This window comes from Nicotiana sylvestris, chromosome 10 (genome assembly GCF_000393655.2).
Source record: "Nicotiana sylvestris chromosome 10, ASM39365v2, whole genome shotgun sequence".
In the NCBI taxonomy this organism is placed as follows: domain Eukaryota; kingdom Viridiplantae; phylum Streptophyta; class Magnoliopsida; order Solanales; family Solanaceae; genus Nicotiana; species Nicotiana sylvestris.
In genome coordinates, this window is record NC_091066.1 from 52,884,262 (window position 1) to 52,904,648 (window position 20,387).

Genomic DNA, 20,387 nt, shown 5'->3' on the forward strand with positions numbered 1-20,387 from the left:
AATTGTTCTACGCGATCGCAGAGGAATGGCCGCGATCGCATAGGGTATAATAAGGGCTGGAAAATTTTGTACTTCGCTATCACATTAGTTTGTCCGCAATAGCATAGGGTAAATGCCTGGACAAATTATAAAGTACTCTATTTCGAGGATTTCAGCCATTTTTGCATTTTTGGAGCTATGAAGCTCGAATTTAGGCTATTTTTGAAGGGATGTTTAGAGGATTGATTGGGGTAAGTGTTCTTCAGTAAAATTTGGTTAAATCTCATGATTATGTCTTGATTCTTATCATTTAATTTGGGAATTTAGGGTGAAAATTGGGAAAAATGGAGGAAGGTATGGAGAGTTAATTTTAGGGATTTGGATGGCCATTCGATGTCGAATTTTGGTGAATTTGATATGGGTAGATTTATGAGCGAATAGGTTTTCCAGTTTTATGATTTTTATCGGATTCCGAGACGTGGGCCCTAGGCCGATTTGAGCCAATTTCGGGATTTTGGAGTTAATTTGATTATTTTCGCTTGGGCTTTGTTCCTTTAGCGTATATTGATGATAATATATTGATTTTGGTTAGATTTGGATCATTTGAAGGCCGATTTGAGAGGCAAAGGCATCGCGGGATAGAGTTTAGACCGATTTGAGGTAAGTAATGATTGTAAATATTTGTCCTTAGTGTATGAAACTTCAGATTTCACATCGTTGTGCTATTTTGAGGTGACGCACACGCTAGATGATGAGCGTGGGGTCATGCACCATTGGGGATTATGACTTAGTCCGTCCCTTATGACTGTTAAACTGCATATTTGATTGAAAATTCTTTGCTATCATTGTGTTTTGGAAAGTGTTATCATGTTTTGGGTTGAATGCCACATTTGGGTCTCATGCCAACTATTTATGACCCTTAGGGGATTTTTACTACTATTCTTCAATGCTTCATATTTGTACTCAGTCATACTGTTTTCTACAATTTTCATAACTCAGTCATATTTATTCCATTTTTGATATTTTAAGCGATATTTTTGGGTTGAGCATCATGTTTTACTGCTGCCCGAGTGGCATGAGAGATTTCTGACTGAGTGAGGTCGAGGGCCTGTGTTATGAGGATAGAATGGGATCGGGCTGCACGCCGCAGTAGTGTGGTACTGATTTATGATTATGAGGCCAAGGGCCTGATTTGCTACGCCATGAGTGGCTAGATATGAGGCTGAGAGCCCATTTGATTATGCCACGAGATGGCTTGTTATTGTGCTTGGGCTGTAAGGGGCCCTTCCCGAAGTATGTACACCCCTATTGAGCCCCGGTACCATGAGTGAGTGATATATTGATTATTCCACACGATGACTTATTATTGCGCTTGGACCGTAAGGGGTGCCTCCCTAAGTCTGCACACCCCCAGTGAGCGCGGGTACCCAGTGTGATTGATATGATGTAGCCCGAGGGGCTGTTGTCATTTTGTATTGTTGCCCAAGGGTCTATTCTTGATTTATATTTTACCCGAGGGGCATTTCTTAATTCATGTTATGCCCGAGGGACTGATTACGAGTGATTGTAAGGTAGCCCGAGGGGCTGGTTCTGCTGAGATTATGCTCGAGGGGCGGTTTATCGTACATGTTTTGCCCGAGGGGCTATTTACATTTCAATCATTGATACTAACTATTTTATCACTCGTTTGAAAACGCTGAAAGTTTTTTTAAACAGATTTTTACTGAAACTTAGTTTGATTTACGAGGTAAATGATTTTATGTACAACTTTGAAAATGATCTACATTTGTTGTAGTGTTATGACATGGCTTAGGTGTTTTCTTACTACGCAACTTTCATTTACTTTTATTACTTACTGAGTTGGCGTACTCACATTACTCCCTACATCTTGTGTGCAGATTCAGATAGTTCTGAACCCGGTAGCGGGTGTTGATTGCTCAGTGGCAGAGTCATTGAAGTTAGCAAGGTAGCTGCCTCATGTTTGCAGCACTACATTTCTCCCTCTTGTCTTCCTTAGACTGTATTTAGTACATTCTTAGACTTTTGTTGATTTTAGACCTTAGTAGATTGTGACAACCTAGCAATCGTCTCATGAGTTACCGCTCTGTTTTCCCCCATTTCTGCTTCTTATTAGTTTGTCTATCGGTTCTATATGTGATCAGGTTGGTTGGCCCGGGTTCGGAGAGGATTATGTAAGGTTTGAGATACTTAGTCTCTTTTGAGGAAGCTTATGTTGGAAAAGTCAACTGGATTTAGGCTTGAATTGGCAAGATTGAACTTTTGTTATTTTCCGGTTGATAGGTGGGATTTTCATATAGGGGTTGGAATGGAATTCTGAGAGTTTCAGTAGTTCCGTTTTGTCATTTGGGATGTGTGTGCAAACTTTTAGGTCATTCGGACGTGGTTTGGTTGGGTTTTTGATCAAAACATAATTTAGAAGATTTTAGAATTCTTAGGATTGAATCCGATGCAAATTTGGTGTTTTGATGTTGTTTTGAGCGTTCCGAAGGTTGGAACAAGTTTGAATGAGGTTATGGGATATGTTGCCATGTTTAGTTGAGGTCTCGAGGGCCTCGGGTGAGTTTCCCGTGGTCAATCGAACCATTTCATGATGTTTGGAATTGCAGAAATTGCTGATAAGTGTTGCAGAGAAAATGGCCTTCGCATTCGCGAAGGGTCAGTTAGTGAAGGCTAGGATTTAAGCCTTCGCATTCGCGAGGAAAGCTCTGCGTTGGCGAAGGGCTGAGTGGTTGTGCATCGCATTCGCGGGGTGCTGTCACATTCGCATAGAAGAGAACGGGCAGCTGAGCTTCAGGGAATTTTATTCATCGCATTCGCGAGAGAGGCAACGCGATTAGTCTGAGGAAGCATCGCGTTCACGATGAGCAGATCGTGATCGCGAAGAGGAAATTCTGGTCAAAGTTATTTTGTGCTTCGCGAACGCAAGGCTTTGACCGCATTCGCGAATAAGGATTTCAGACCTAGGCAGAATGTTTAAATAGTCATCTTGTCCATGATTTTGGGTTTATTTTCAGCATTGTTGAGCGGTTTTGGAGCTTTTTGAAGAGAATTGATGAGGGATTCTAGGGGAATCACTTGGAGGTAAGATTTATGGACTTAAAACGCGATTCTAATGTGAAATCTACCTAATCAATCAAGGAAATTAAGCCTAAAATGGAAGAACTAGGGCTAGAAATTGCGATTCGAGGGGTCATTTGTGGTTGGATTTTGATGTTTTTGGTACGTATGAATTCAGGGAGTGATCAGGAATCCATTGATGTGATTTTTATCAGAATTCGAGATGTGGGCCCGGGGGTTGAGTTTTGGTATTTTCGAGATTTGTGTTGTAAATTGATTATTTTTGCTTGGGCTTCGTTCCCTTAGCATATTTTGACGTCGTGATTCTGATTTTAGATAGATTCGACGTGAGTGGAGGCTGATTCGAGGGGCAAAGGCATCGCGGGCTAGAGATTTGACCGGATTGAGGTGAGTAATGATCGTAAATGATGTCCTGAGGGTATGAAACCCCGGATTGCATATCGTTGTGCTATATTGAAGTGACACACACACTTGATGACAAGCGTGGGGTCGTGCACTATTGGGATTGTGACCTAGTCCGTCCCGAATGACCATTTTACCGCGTATTTGGCTGAAATCTATTTGTTAACATCATGTTTTGGGTTGAATGCCATATTTGGGCCTCGTGCCAACTATTTGAACCCTTAGGGGATTTTTATTGATATTTTTCTCATTGTTTTGACTTTATACTTGAACTCAGTCATGCTATATTCCACTATTTTCATAACTCATCCATGTTTATTCTATTTTAACACTTAAATGATCTTTTTAATGATATTTTGGGCTGAAAATCATGTTTTACTATTGTCCGAGTGGCTTGTAAGGATTTTGACTGAGTAAGGCCGAGGGCCTATGTTGTGAGGAAACATTGACTATGATTATGAGGCCGAGGGCCTGAGATATATACGCCACGAGGTGGCTTGTTGATATGAGACCGAGAGCCTAGTGATGATGCCACGAGACGGCTTGATATTGCTCTTGGGCCGTAAGGGGACCCTCCAGGAGACTGCAAACCCCTAGTGAGCGCAGGTACCCATTGTGATATGAGATATAGCCCGAGGGGCTGGTATTGTTCTGAGATATTGCCCGAGGGGCGGATTGGTTGAAATTGTGCCCGAGGGGCGAATCTTTTATGTGTTTATCTTTCTTATTATCTGTCATTTACCTGTTTAATTGTTGAAAAGGCATTTCATGAAGTTTAAACTGTGCTTAAATGATTTTTCGTATCTTCACTGATTCACTATTTCTACTGGTTTTACTGCTTCATTTATAGCCTATAATGTGCCTTACATGTTTTCATATCTCTCAGTCGTTTACTTATGATTTTTACTCACTGAGTTAAAGTACTCACTTTACTCCGTACATACCTTGTGCAGATTCAGGCATTGCTGATCCTGCCAGCGCGAGTTGAGAGCTCCCGACAGACTTCGAAGTCCACGAGGTAGCTACTTGGCGTGCACAATCCCGTGTTTCTCCCCCTTTATCTCATTTCTATCTCTTCATCAGTTACTCTGTAATAGTTTAGTAGGCATTTCAAACTTGTAGTGTATTGATAGATGCTCATGACTAGTGATACCCAGGCATCGGGCTGTGTTGGGTTGTTTTCTGCACATTGTTTTGTATGGTCACTACTTACTTTTGGATTTATATCATGTTTAGGACTAAATGCTTATTGTTTAATTGCTTAAATCTGAATCGGGAATGTGTTGGCTGGCCTTGTTTTTACGAGAGGCTCCATCACGACCGGGTCCGAGTTTGGGGTCATGACAAGTTGGTATCAGAGCCTAGGTAACATAGGTCTCACGAGTCATGAGCAGGTTTAGTAGAGTCTCGCGGATCGGTACAGAGATGTTTGTATTTATCCTCGAGAGGTTGCAGAACCTTTAGGAAAAACCTTATATTCTTGAAGTGCTTGTCGTGCGAATTTGTGGATCCGAGTACTAAACTTCTGTGATTCTATTCTCTCATAGATGGTGAGGACACGCGCTACCGTTCAGGATGGATGACAATCAGTACCACCAGCTATGGCCACTAGAGGCCGAGGACGTAGTCGTGGTTGCAGTAAGGGCAGAGGTGTGGCCTGCCTAGCAGCTAGGGCAGCACTTGAAGATCCACCAACCGCCCTAGTTCAGGATTAGGTCCCAGTTATGGACACTCCAATAGCACCAGCTCAGGCACCAACTATGCCCATTATGATTCTAGGTCTTCAAGAGGCCTTGGCTCAGATTCTATCAGTTTGCACTGGCCTAGCTCACGCGATCTCAGCTACTACAGCCGTAGCTACTTCTCAGGCTGGGGGAGGCAATAAGACTCCCGCCACTTGCACACCTAAGCAGGTCGTGCAGGGACTTCAGACATCGGGGGCACATCCAGCCCACCTGGTTGCAGTTGCTCAGGACTATGTAGTTCCTGCCATGCCAAAGGATGAGCAGCGTAGGTTAGAGAGGTTTGGTAGACTTCAGCCTCCGTCCTTCAGTGGTGCAGAGGGCGATGATGCACAGGGTTTCTTGGATAAGTGTCAGAGGATGCTTCATACAACGAATATTCTTGAGACCAGCGGGGTCGCTTTCACTACTTATCAGTTTTCTAGAGCTGCCTTCACTTGGTGGGAGGCTTTTGAGAGGTGTAGACCTGTTGGTGCAGCACCCCTTACCTGGCACCAGTTCTTCGTTCTCTTTCTGGAGAAGTATGTGCTGCAGTCTCGCAGAGAGAAGATGTGCAGGCAGTTTGAGTGGTTTCATCAAGGAGAGATGACTGTGATGTAGTATGAGACGAGGTTCTCTGAGTTAGCTCGTCATGCTATTTGGTTGGATCCGACAAATAGAGAGAGAGAGGATTAGGAGGTTTATTGATGGCCTCATTCAGCTTCGTATTCTTATGACCAGGGAGAGGGTGTTTGGTGCTACTTTCGAGGAGGTTGTGGACATTGCCCGTGAGATTGAGTCTGTTCGTCGCCAGGAGCGAAAGGAGAGGGAGGCCAAAAGGCCTCGAGGATCTGGTAGTTATAGTGGTGCTCCTTCGAGAGGTCAGTTTCAGCATGGCAGAGGCCATCCATTCAGACATGCTCAGCTAGCTCGCCTAGGTTATCGTGGGGCGTCTCCGGGTCATGGTTCTCACAGTTCTCATCAGGGCCAGTCATCACTTAGTGCCCTTCCAGCTCAGAGTTCATCCCGTGCTCCATCAGTTCAGGGCTCTTTTATGCTGAGTGCATTTGCTAGTCATTCCAATGCTAGGGGTTTGCTTTAGTCCCCTTCTCCAGCACCTGGGAGTTTTTATGAGTGTGGAGATATGGGCCATATGTGGAGGCAGTATCCCCGTCGCCTCGCGGGTTAATCTTAGTAGAGGGGTCAGTTATCGGCTTCAATGCTAATTACTTTATCATCACCCACCCAGCCAGCTAGCAGTGGAGGTCAGTCAGCTAGAGGTCGCCCTAGAGGGGGAGGTCGATCAGGTGGTGGTCAGGCCGATTTCTATGCACTTCAGGCAGACCCGATGTTATTGCTTTCAATGCTGTTATTACAGGTATTGTTTTAGTCTGCCACAGAGAATTCTCTGTATTATTTGATCCATGTTCCACCTTTTCTTATGTGTCATTATACTTTGCGCATTATTTGGGTACGCCCCGTGAGTCTCTTGTTTCACCTATTCATGTATCTTCCCCGGTGGGTGATACTATTGTTGTAGACCATTTGTACCGGTCGTGTGTGGTGACTATTGGGGGTCTGGATACTCGTGTGGATCTTCTATTATTGTGTTTAGTGGATTTTGATGTCATTTTGGGCATGGATTGGCTATCACCGTGTTGTGCTATTCTGGACTGTCATGCCAAGACATTCACATTGGCTATACCGGGTGTGCCACAAATTGAGTGGCGAGGTGTGACTGATTATGTTCCCAGTAGAGTGATCTCATTCTTGAAGGCCCAGCGTATGGTTGGGAAAGGTTGCCTTTCGTATCTAGCCTTTGTGAGGGATGTCAGTGTAGAGACTCCTAGTATTGATTCTGTTCCAGTTGTAAGGGATTTTTCCAATGTGTTTCCTACAGACCTATCGGGCATGCCACCAGACAGGGATATTGATTTTGGTATTGACCTAGTGTCGGTCACTCAGCCCATTTCCGTTCCACCGTTTCGTATGGCACCAGCGAAGTTGAAGGAGTTAAAGGAGCAGCATCAGGAACTCCTTGATAAGGGATTCACTCGGCCTAGTGTGTCACCTTGGATTCAGCGGTTCTATTTGTAAAGAAGAGGGATGGCACTATGAGGATGTGCTTTGATTATATGCAATTGAACAAAGTAACAGTTAAGAACAAGTATCCCTTGCCTCACATTGATAATTAATTCGACCAGTTTCAGGGAGCGAGAGTGTTCTCCAAGATTGATCTCCGTTCAGGTTATCACTAGTTGAAGATCAGGGACTCAGATATTCTTAAGACGAATGTTAGGACCCGATATGGTCATTATGAGTTCTTGGTGATGTCTTTTGGGGTGACCAATGTCCCAACAACGTTTATGCATTTGATGAACAACGTTTTTCATAGTCTTTATTGATGATATTCTGGTGTATTTGCATAGTTAGGAGGAGCACGTGGAGCATTTGAAAGTTATGTTGCAGAGATTGAGGGAGGAGAAGCTTTATGCAAAATTCTCCAAATGTGAGTTTTGGCTCAATTTAGTGGCTTTCTTGGGGAACGTGGTGTCCAACGAGGGTATTAAGGTTGATCCGAAGAAGATAGAGGCGATTCAGAGTTGGCCCAGACCGTCCTCAGCCATAGAGATTTGCAGCTTTCTTAGTTTGGCAGGCTATTATTGCCGATTTGTTCCGGAGTTCTAATCTATCGCATTGCCCTTGACCAAGTTGACTCAGAAAAGTGCTCCATTTGTGTAGTCGGATGAGTGTGAAGAGAGCTTTCATAAGCTAAAGACAGCCTTGACCACAGCTCCAGTGTTAGTTTTGCCATTAGCTTTGGTTTCATATACCATGTATTGTGATGCTTCGAGAGTTGGTATTGGTTATGTTTTGATGCAGGAGGGTAGAGTTATTGCTTATGTCTCTCGTCAGTTGAACCCCCATGAGAAGAACTACCCCATTCATGATTTGGAGTTAGTTGCCATAGTTCATGCGTTGAAGATTTGGAGGCATTACTTATATGGTGTGTCTTGTGAGGTGTTTACTGATCATTGTAGCCTCCAGTACTTGTTCAAGCAGAAGGATCTTAATTTGAGGCAGCGAAGTTGGTTGGAGTTGCTAAAGAATTACGATATCATTGTATTTTACCATCCGGAAAAGGCCAATGTGGTGGTCGATGCTTTGAGCCGAAGGGTAATGAGTATGGGGAGTTTGGTATATATTCCAGGTTGGGAGAGACCTCTTGCAGTTGATGTTCAGGCCTTGGCCAATTGGTTCATGAGGTTGGATATTTTTGAGCCCAGTCGGGTATTGGCTTGTGTTGTTTCTCGGTCTTCATTATATGATCGAATCAGAGAGCGCTAGGATGATGATCCGCATTTGCTTGTCCTTAAGGATAGAGTTCAGAATGATGATGCTAGAGATGTGACCATTAGTGATGATGGGGTGTTGAGGATGCAGGGCCAGATATATGTGTACCCAATGTGGATGGGCTTCGAGAGTTTATTCTGGAGGAGGCCCATAGCTCACGATATTCCATTCATTCGGGTGCTGCGAAGATGTATCAAGATTTGAGGCAGCACTATTGATAGTGGAGAATGAAGAAATATATTGTGGAATTTGTAGCTGGGTGTATCAATTGTTACCATGTGAAATATGAGCATTAGAGACCGGGTGACTTGCTTTAGCAAATGGATATTTCTAAGTGGAAGTGGGAGCAGATAACTATGGACTTTGTAGTTGGTCTTCCACGGACTTTGAAGAAGTTCGATGTTATTTGGATGATTGTGGATCGGTTGACCAAGTTCCCGCACTTCATTCCTGTGTGTACTATCTATCCTTGAGAGAGGTTGGTAGAGACCTATATCCGGGAGATTGTTCGTTTGCATGGTGTCCCAGTTTCCATCATTTCAGATAGGGGCACTCGGTTTACTTTGCAGTTTTGGAGGTTTGTGCAGCGAGAGTTTGGTACTCAGGTTGAGTTGAGCACATCTTTTCACCCTCAGACGGACGGGCAGTCCGAGCACACTATTTAAATATTGGAAAATATGTTGCGTGCTTGTGTCATTGATTTTGGATGATCATAGGATCAATTTCTACTGCTTATGGAGTTTTCTTATAACAACAACTACCAGTCGAGTATTCAGATGGCTCATATGAGGCTTTGTATAGGAGGCGGTGTAGGTCTCCAATTGGTTGGTTCGAGCCCGGTGAGGCTAGGCTATTTGTGACAAACTTGGTGCAGGATGCTTTAAAAAAGGTGAAGGTAATTCAGGAGAGGCTTCGTACAGCGCAGTCGAGGAAAAAGAGTTATGCTGACAGGAAGGTTCGGGATGTGTCCTACATGGTTGGCGAGAAGGTTCTATTGAAGGTTTCACCCATGAAGGGTGTTATGAGATTTGGGAATAAAGGTAAATTGAGTCCTCGATTTATTGGGCCTTTTTGAGGTACTTTGGAGGATTGGGGAGCTGGCTTATGAGCTTGCTTTGCCACCCAGGTTGTCGAGTGTGCATCCGGTATTTCATGTTTCCATGCTCTGTAAGTATATTGCGGATCTGTCTCATGTTTTGGATTTCATCACGGTTCAGTTGGATAGTGATTTGACTTATGATATGGAGCCAGTAGCTATTTTGGAGCATCAGGTTTGCATGTTGAGGCCAAAGGATATAGCTTCAGTGAAAGTGAAGTGGAGAGGTCGGCCCGTAGAGGAAGCTACTTGGGAGACCGAACGAGAGATGCGAAGCAGATATCTTCACCTGTTTGAGGCTTCAGGTATGTTTCTTGACTCGTTCGAGGACGAACATTTGTTTAAGTTGGGGAGGATGTAACGACTCGGCCAGTCGTCTCATGAGTTACCGCTCTATTTTCCCCCATTTATGCTTCTTATTGCTTTGTCTATTGGTTCTACATGTGATCGGGTTGGTTGGCTTGGGTTCGAAGAGGATTTGGTAAAGTTTGATACACTTAGTCTCTTTTGGGGAAGCTTAAGTTGGAAAAGTCAACCAGCTATTGACTTATGTGTTAGAGGGCTCGGATATGAGTTTCAATCGTTCGGATAGCTTCGGGAGGTGATTTGGGACTTAGGAGCGTGATCATAATGTGTTTTGGAGGTCCGGAGTAGATTTAGCCTTGAATTGACGAAATTGGACTTTTGGCGTTTTCTGGTTGATAGATGAGATTTTGATATAGGGGTTGGAATGGAATTCCGAGAGTTGCAGTAGTTCCGTTGTCATTTGAGATGTGTGTGCAATATTTCTGGTCATTCGGACGTGATTTTGTTGGTTTTATTATCAAAAGCGTAATTTAGATGATTTTAGAATTCTTAGGCTTGAATCCGATGCAAATTTGGTGTTTTGATGTTGTTTTGAGCATTCCAAAGGTTGGAACAAGTTTGAATGAGGTTATGGGATATGTTGACATGTTTGGTTGAGGTCTCGGGGGACTCGGGTGAGTTTCGGGTGGTCAATCGGACCATTTCATGATGTTTGGAATTGCAGAAATTGCTGATCAGTGTTGCAGAGAAAATGGCCTTCGCGTTCGCGAAGAGTCAGTTGGTGAAGGTTGGGATTAAAGCCTTTGCGTTTGCAAGGAAAGCTCCACATTCGTGAAGGGCTGAGTTGTTGTGCATCACGTTCACAAGGTGTTGTCGCATTCGCATAGAAGAAAAGGGGCAGCTGAGCTTCAGGGGATTTCATTCATCGCGTTCCCGAGAGAGGCAACACTATCGAGAAGGGTTAGTCTGAGGAAGCATCACGTTCGCGATAGGCAGGTCGCGATCGTGAAGAGAAAATTCTGGTCAAAATTATTTTGTGCTTCGCGAACGCGAGGTTTTGACCGTGTTCGTGAAGAAGGATTTCAGACTTGGGCAGAATTTTTAAATAGTCGTCTTGTCCGCGATTTTGGGGTTTATTTTCACCATTATTGAGCGTTTTTTGGAGCTTTTTGAAGAGGATTGAAAAGGGATTTAAGGGAATCACTTCGAGGTAAGATTCATGGACTTAAAACTCGATTCTAATATGAAATCTACCTAATTAATCATGGAAATTAAGCCTTAAATAGAAGAACAACGGCTTGAAATTAGAGACCTGGAAATTGGGATTCGAGGGGTCATTTGTGGTTGAATTTTGATGCTTTTGGTATGTATGAACTCGGGGAGTGATAATGAATCCATTGATGTCCTTTTTACCGAAATTTGAGACATGGGATCAGGGGTCGGGTTTTGGTAATTTGGGATTTGTGTTGTAAATTGATTATTTTCCCTTGGGCTTCGTTCCTTTAGAATATTTTGATGCCGTGATTCTAATTTTGGATAGATTCGACGCGAGTGGAGGCCGATTTGAAGGGAAAAGGCGTCACAGACTAGAGATTTGACCGGATTGAGGTGTGTAATGATTGTAAATGATGTCCTGAGGGTATGAAACCCCGGATTTCACATCGTTGTGCTATATTAAAGTGATACACACGCTTGATGACGAGCGTGAGGTCGTGCATTGTTGGGGATTGTGACCTAGTCAATCCCAAATGACTATTTTACCACGTATTTGACTGAAATCTATTTGTTAACATCATGTTTTGGTATGAACGCCATATTTGGGCCTCGTGTCAACTATTTTAACCCTTAGGGGATTTTTATTGATATTTCCTCACTGTTTTGAATTTATACTTGAACTCAGTCATGTTATATTCCACTGTTTTCATAACTCAACCATGTTTACTCTGTTTTAATACGTAAATGATATTTTGGGCTGAGAATCATATTTTACTATTGCCCGAATGGCTTGTGTGGATTTTGACTGAGTAAGGCCGAGGGACTATATTGTGAGGAAACATTGACTATGATTATGAGGCCGAGGGCCTGAGATATGTACGCTATGAGGTGGCTTGTTGATATGAGGCTGAGAGCCTAGTGATGATGCCACAAGATCGCTTGATATTACTCTTGGGACGTAAGGGGCCCCTTCAGGAGTCTGCACAGCCCTAGTGACTGCGGGTACCCATTGTGATGTGAGATAGAGCCCGAGGGGCTGGTATTGTTCTAAGATATTGCCCGAGGGGCGGATTGGTTGACATTATGCCCGAGGGGCAAACCTTTATGTGTTTATCTTTCTTATTGTCTGTCATTTACCTGTTTAATTGTTGAAAAGGTATTTCATGAAGTTTTACCTGAACTTAAGTGATTTTTCATATCTTCACTATTTCTACTGGCTTTACTGCTTCATTATAGCCTATAATGTGCCTTACGTGTTTTCATATCTCTCAGTCGTTTATTTATGATTATTACTCACTGAGTTGGAGAACTCACTTTACTCTCTGCACCTCGTGGGAAGATTCAGGCATTGCTTATCCTGCTAGCGCGAGTTGAGAGCTTCCGGCAGACTTTGGAGTCCGCGAGGTAGCTTCTTGGCATCTGCAGTCCCGTGTTTCTCCCCCTTTATCTCATTTCTATCTCTTTATCAGTTACTCTGTAATAGTTTAGTAGGAATTTCAGACTTGTAGTGTATTGATAGATGCTCATGACTAGTGACACCCCGACATCGGGCTGTGTTGGGTTGTATTCCGCATATTGTTTTGTATGGTCACTGCTTACTTTTGGATTTATATCATGTTTAAGACTAAATTCTTACTGGTTAATTGCTTAAAACTGAATCAGGAATGTGTCGGCTGGACTTGTCTTCTCGAGAGGCGCCATCATGACCTGGTCCGGGTTTGGGGTCGTGACATAGATTCTTGTGACTTGTGACACCCCGATGTCGGGCTTGTGTATTTATTCCGCACTATTCATTTAGACTTACATTATGCGATATTGATTAATTAAAGGCTTACAAATGACTTTTATTGAAAAATGGTTAATTCGGGAATTGTGTCAGCTGGCCTAGTTTCATGATTGGTGCCATCACGACCGGGTCGATTTTAGGACCGTGACAAAAATTTTGAGTCGAGGAAGTTTGACTCTATTTGTAGTCTGCGAAACATAGAAATCCGGGTAAGAAATTTTGTTAACCCGGGAGAAGTTATTAGGCATTCCGAGTTCTGTGGTTTTAGCACGGTCGCTCAACTATTACTATTGGCCTAATTATCTAATTTAAAAAACATTTTTTTGAAACCTATTTGGATTTTATTCCTTTTAACTGCTTTTAACAAATCACGAATTGTCATACACCTATTTGTTTGGTACACGTTGCGAATCGTGTCACGGAAACCGTACCCATGATCTACAACATGTTTAATTTATTAAAAAATTAGAAGTTGTAGCCGGGTCACATAAATATATCCCCGAATTTGAAATTTATGCATCACAACTACGTCACGGGAACCGTACCCATAGCTATGATTATTTTATTATAGCGCGCCTAAAGCAAACTACGAGGGTTCATGTGTTATACAAACAAAATGAGAGCATGAAGTGTTTTCTAAGATACAGTATCATAAAAATATGTTAAACACTCCAAGTATGCTTTTAAAGCCAAATATCATAACCCATCAGGACCCAAACCTCAATTAACCTCGATTAACCTCCCCACGACTCAATTACTGCTTTTAACTACACCAATAGATCACAACAACTTGGTATTTTAGGATAATTAATTTTTAATAAGAAGAGTAATTAAATAATATGGTCAGCTGACTTCCTTAATCTAAGCAACATCAAATTCTTAAGAAGACAAGAGAAAACACAAAGTGCAAACAAATATTTCGGTTAAACATGGACGACAATATAAGTTGAAAATTAAAGAATGAACAAGAGTTAGAATTGGACCTTGATAAGCTTTCAATATTATGTCTCTGTTTAGAATGTGTGTACAAGAAAATGAATGCTTGGATTCAAACAACCACAGAGATTTGGCAACTCGAACTTGACCGGAAACTATGGACGACACTTCGATCGGGATCAACGAACGACAACCTCGGATTTCATAGAAAAAAATTGAACTTCAAATGGGTTTAACAAAGGCAGGAACGGACTAACTTTAGGAAATAATGAAGGCTCTCCGGTGACGAAATCCGGTTGACCCAACCAAATGAACACACAAATAGAAAATTTGTAGAGACAATCGAGGTTGCCAGATCTCGCCACTTCCGGCAACATAGCAATGAAAAATGAGAGAGAAAGGGCGAGAGATGAGAGCGACATGATTGCAGTAGCATTCGCCAGATCTAATGGAGAGTCGCCGGATTCAATGGAAGTCAGTCACCTCTAGAGACTTCATCATATAGCAACGATGGCGAGGAAAAGGGATGAGGGAGATGAGGTGAATGCCAGAATTCTGGAATATCGGCGAGGGGGGTGGTGCCTACTGCGGTTGCCGATTTTGAAGAAGGGGTGGTTGCCGTGAAGGTGTGGAAGATCGTTCTTCAGTCTCTTTTTTGGAGTTTTGGTTCGCTGTTTTCCTTTTGTGTTGTGTGTTTTATCAAAAATGGTTGAAGCCTCTTTTTTAGGTCTTTTGGGGTTTTTTTTGTTTTGGTTTTTAAGAAGAAGAGTCTAGAAGGGTCCCTAGAGCTAGCTTGATAGGTATTGGGTATTGGGCTTGAATTTATGGGCTAAGTCTGAATTGGGTGCTAAATTTGGGCTCTAAGGGTCTTGAAATTGTGGTCCAACACCTTAGTTAACTCCCTTTAATCTAAGATAAAAATACTACACAATGCAAAAATTAATTCTAATTAATTAAACTAAACTATATTAAATCATGAAACTATTTTTTTTATATTTTCAAGATTATATAAAGATAAAAATAAGGTACTATTTTTGTATTTTTTTTTAATTTTATGAAAGGTACATAAACTAAAAGTAACTAGATAAAATATTTTTGTAATTTTTGTTTTTGTTATAAAATAAAATAGTTGAAATAACGATATTAGCTCTAAACTAATTATTTTACGCTAAAATGTGTAAAATCTTGGGGAGAGTCAAAAATTACATGTCTACACCAGTTCTCATAGTAAGCAACAGATTGTAAAATCAAATAGTATAAGGAACTAGGTTCTCTATCTATTCCCACAGTAAATAAAGAACACGCGATATTTATGTGAAAACTCCTTGCTTAAGGGATTAAAAACTACGGCCTACCCTAGTAGGATTTCAACTCCACTAAACCAAGCAAACTTTAGATTACAACCTATTGCAATCTAGGAATTAAACTCTTAATCCCTCACCCCTTATAATAACTCTATTGTAAGCCCTTTGCAATAACTCTATTACAAAGCAACAAACCTTGACTAACTTTAGTCAAGAAACTAAACCAAGCAGTGGTTTAAATCTGTCCTACAAAGACACTTCTTGAATGTAATATAGGATTACAAACAAAGAACAAAATAACAAATACTCAACAAACATAAGGACTTAAGATATCTTCAATCTTTGGATTTGGTCCTTGAGGTTGCACCAACTTTTGTTCTTGAGAGAGATGGTGGCTAGCACTTGAGAGAATATGATGTTTGGATTTTCAAGTGTTAGAGAGATGAAATTGTGACAACCCGGTCAGTCGTCTCATGAGTTACTGCTACATTTCCCCCATTTTTGCTTCTTATTACTTTGTCTATCAGTTCTATATGTGATCAGACTGGTTGTCTTGGGTTCGGAGAGGATTTGGTGAGGTTTGAGGCACTTAGTCTCTTTTGAGGAAGCTTAAGTTGGAAAAGTCAACCAGATGTTGACTTATGTGTTAGAGGGCTCAGATGTGAGTTTCGATGGTTTGGATAGCTTCGGGAGGTGATTTGGGACTTAGGAGCGTGATCAGAATGTATTTTGGAGGTTCGGAGTAGATTTAGGCTTGAATTGGCGAAGTTAGTATTTTAGCGATTTCCGATTGATGGGTGAGATTTTGATATAGAGGTTGGAATGGAATTTTGAGAGTTTCAGTAGTTCTGTTGTGTCATTTGTGATGTGTGTACAAAATTTCAGGTCATTCGGACGTGGTTTGGTTGGATTTTTTTATCAAAAGCGGAATTCGAAAGATTTTGGAAACTTGGGCTTGAATCCGATGTGTTTTGGTTTATTAGATGTTGTTTGAGGTGTTTTGAAGATTGGTATAAGCTTAATTAATGTTATGGGATATGTTTGTGCTTTTGGTTGAGGTCCCGGAGGCCTCGGGGTGATTTCGGATGGTTGATGGAGAAGTTTGAAATTTTGGTGAGCTGCAGATTTTTGCTGCTTTTGTTGTTTCCACACCTGCGGATTAGGGACCGTAGGTGCGACGCCGCATATGCGGACGATTGGTCGCAGAAGCGAAAAGGGGCTAGAAAATCAGAAACCGCAGAAGCGGTTAAGGATCCACACCTGCAATGGCGCAGGTGCGGATATTGCATCGCAGATGCGGAGTTGGGTAGTTTAAGTGAAAATGCAGAAGCGGTTCGTTGAGCGCAAATGCGGTACCGTAGAAATGGAAAATTTGCCTCATATGCGAAATCCCTGGGCCAGAAGGTATAAATTGTTTCCATCACGATTTTTGAGCTATTTTCACCATTTTTAAGTCGGCTTTGGAGCTTTTTGGACGATTTTGAAGAAGGATTTCAAGGGAACTTCATTAAGATAAGGATTTTGGACCTCAAACTCGTTCCTATGGTATTATTTCACGGATTAGATCTATAACAAATGGAATTTAAGGATTAAAATTGGAGAAACTAGGGCTTGTTATTGGAGACCTAGACTTGAGGATTTGAGGGACCTATTGTGGTCGGATTTTGGTACTTTTGATATGTTTGGACTCGTGGGGAGAAAAGAAATCTATTAATGTAAATTTCATCTAATTCCAAGATGTGGGCCCGTGGGTCGGGTTTTGGTAATTTCGGGATTTATGTTTTAAATTGATTATTTTTGCTTGGGCTTCATTCCCTTAGCATATTTTGACGCCGTGATTCTGAGTTTGGATAGATTCGATAAAATCTAAGTCTAAATCCAAGGAGCCCCTCAAGCCAAAGGTTCCATCCAAGCCACTCTTCATCACCAAATGACATGGCGAGTCCAAAATCATGTCATGGATCTTTGCTTTCCCAGAGGAGAAAATGCTTTACTCCTAAATATTGATGCTACCAAAGGAAACACCATGTGCACCCAAATACCCAGACAAATTTCAAGAGATAAACTTATCAAAATTCTTCCTGATTCCTGGATCACAAATTATGAAAAGTTAAGAGAACTAGATTAATCTCTACAATCTAGTGAACCAACTTTTACCAAAAGAAATGACAAAACTGTTTGCATAAGCTTTGACCATTCCCATCTCAAAAAACCCAATAAAACCATCTTCTCTTGTCAAATGATTCAAACCAAAGATACAACAGATATATACCCTGAACCTAATGGAGAATTCTTTTGGAATATACAAAGCATCATGGATGAACACGACTGGTGTCAAAATTTTAACAAAGAAGGAAAAAGAGCTTGGTCATTCAAATGCCCCTTTACGGGACACTGCCCTTGGGATCTTGATTGCAACTGTCAAGACTGTTTGGAAGATCCAATTGGAGAATATGATGAACACCACTAGCGTCATTGGGAAAGGTTCGGTCTCAACAAAACCAAACCAAAATTCAAGAAAAAGAGGAAAACCACTGAAAAACAATTTCGAGCCAAATATGAGAATAAAGATCCTTCAATTGGCTCATTAAGCCGTCCAAGTAAATATAAATTTCTTGTCAGTTACAAACCCCGGGAATGGCCAAAATTACCAGCAAAATTCACTCTATGTTGGGAGGATAGTGAAATCACACCCAAACCCAAATCACCATCAGCTCATACCCCAGAATCCAAAAAGCCACCTGAACCTGAAACTTCATCGACTCAAAAAACCATAAATCCCACACAACCACAGATATTCATGCTAAGTCCTTCAAGCTCCAGTCATACCCAAGATTTTTCTTCACTTTAACCTTTTGAAAAAGAGGGTATAAGCCATGCTCCGAAAATTCCCTAGAAAAATATAGTGCTACCTACTGGAGAAATACCTCCCAACAACTGACATCGAAGCAACAATGAACTGGCAATCAGAAAACTCCATCTGCCAAAACGAGGTGCTGAACAACATTGGCAACACCATAAAGAACGTGGCCCATATACAAAACAAAATGATGAGCAAAGTGGAAACAATTGAGAAAAAGATAGAGCAGACATCGTCTCACCATGCCGGACTAATCAAAGCCTTGGAACTAAGATTGGCAGATTTACAATATGAGATTTGTCCACCAAGAACTTCACTTTTCCAATTCTTCCAACAACAACAAAAGGAGACGATTTCCATCAAAGAACAAATTCAACTTCTGAGAAATGACCACTTTGAGCCACAAAAAACCCCAGTTTTCCCCTCAATACCTACCTTCTTCCCTATGTCTCCACAAGCATATTCCCCACCTAAATTAGACTACACCTTTTCTACTTTTCCATCTACCTCACAAAATCTAATCTCTTTCACCCAACCCTTAAAAGAAGAATAAGATTTTGATATCAAAAAAATGATTTGGGAATAGAAAGATGCCCTTGCAGCACAGAAACAAACCAAGAAAAGGCGAGACCAAGGAGAAAGTTCAAGAGGGTCCAACCCCGAAAATTTGTTGATTTCTTACTAGAAGGCTACAAATCCCTATGTCTTCAAGCCAAGATATATATCAGAAGAAGATACTCCATGGTCGGAACCTAAAAATTCATCAGACAATGAAACAATGGAAGATAACTCTCAATCAAGCAATGAATCCACAACAAACTCTTCCGAAGACGACAATCCCTCAATATTTGTAAACCAGCTAAGAGACCCAGAAGAATCTGAAGTAGATGAGGAACAAGAAGGCATGACAGATGAGCCTATCCTAGAAAAAAAATATGAGCCCATGGCATCAAAACCAGTTGGAACTGGCTTCCACACTTCCACCTTAGATGACGTCAAGGTTTCAAAATGGCCTCAAAGGATCCAAGACTTCTATACTTGGATGGTGACCTAAAATTTGGTGGAACAAGAAAGTATATCATCCTGTCAGAACTCACTTCATGGTTCTCAAGAATCCTCATAGATTGGTGGAACTAACTTGGAATTCAAGAAAAAAATACTTTTCTTACTTCCCAAGATTTGCCTTCAACATCAGAATACTACATGAAGTTTTCTGCGGAGATACTAGCCAGAGACAAGAGAAAATGTAAAGACAACTCTTTGAGATGAAGTGTGTGTCATTCGACAGAAATGACATTGACAGGCATTTTCAAAAAATGGCAAAGATATACTTTGAAATAGGCGGAGCCATCAATCTAAAGCAAGCCTTTGTCTCTTCCCTTCAAAAGTTGTTGGCAAGCCGAACAATGACCATCATTGAAGAAAAGTTTCAGTCTATAACAATCTCACAAATTGGTTACATCAGGCAAGCTATTTTTGTCGCATTGGATGACATTTGTATGAAGCGCTTTGCCCTAAGACAAATTATCCATCACAATCCAGCGCTTGACAAAGCATGCCGTAAATCTAATCTAATCATCGGATCAGGATGTTCCTGCCACACATCCAGGCGAAGGAGAGAATTCAGGAGGTTCAGATGGCCAAGAATTCTAGACGGTAAATCAAGGTCCAAGAGACGCACAAAATATTTCAGACACAGAAGGACAGGAAATTTTCACAAGAAGAATAGATGCTTTGTTTGCCATAAGATTGGACATTTCGCAAAAAAATATCCCCAATCAAGAAGATCTGTCAAACTCCTTGAAGAGATTGAAGATTACACTGGCTTACATCTTTGAAAAGAGGAGGACCTTGAATCCATATTCTTTGTGGATGATGAACCCAATGAAGAAACTTTATTCTCTCTTGATATCTATGAAGATCAAGGCAATGATCACTACCAAATTTCAGAACCAATGATCGAAGCCCGAGAGGAGATCAACGCTCTCGCAGTCATTCCTCAAGTAGAACTCAAAGTCAATTCATCCAAATGGGATAAACCAACTCGAGTTATTGCTTTCATCGACACCGGAGCTGCTTCTTTACTCATATATCCTGCTGTTCTCCGTGAAGATCATTGGGTGCCGCATTTTAAAGATTTCAACACTACATCAAATGCAATCTTGACCACAACTGTTGTTACAAAGCATTCGGTCACAATTGAGTTCTTTCCAGGATTGAAGTATAGAACCAAGCTGCTAGGATCTGATGTACCAAAAAGGGATCTTATTATTGGATTCGACATTTACATACAACTTAGAGATCAACTCCAGATCAAGGCTAATGGGAT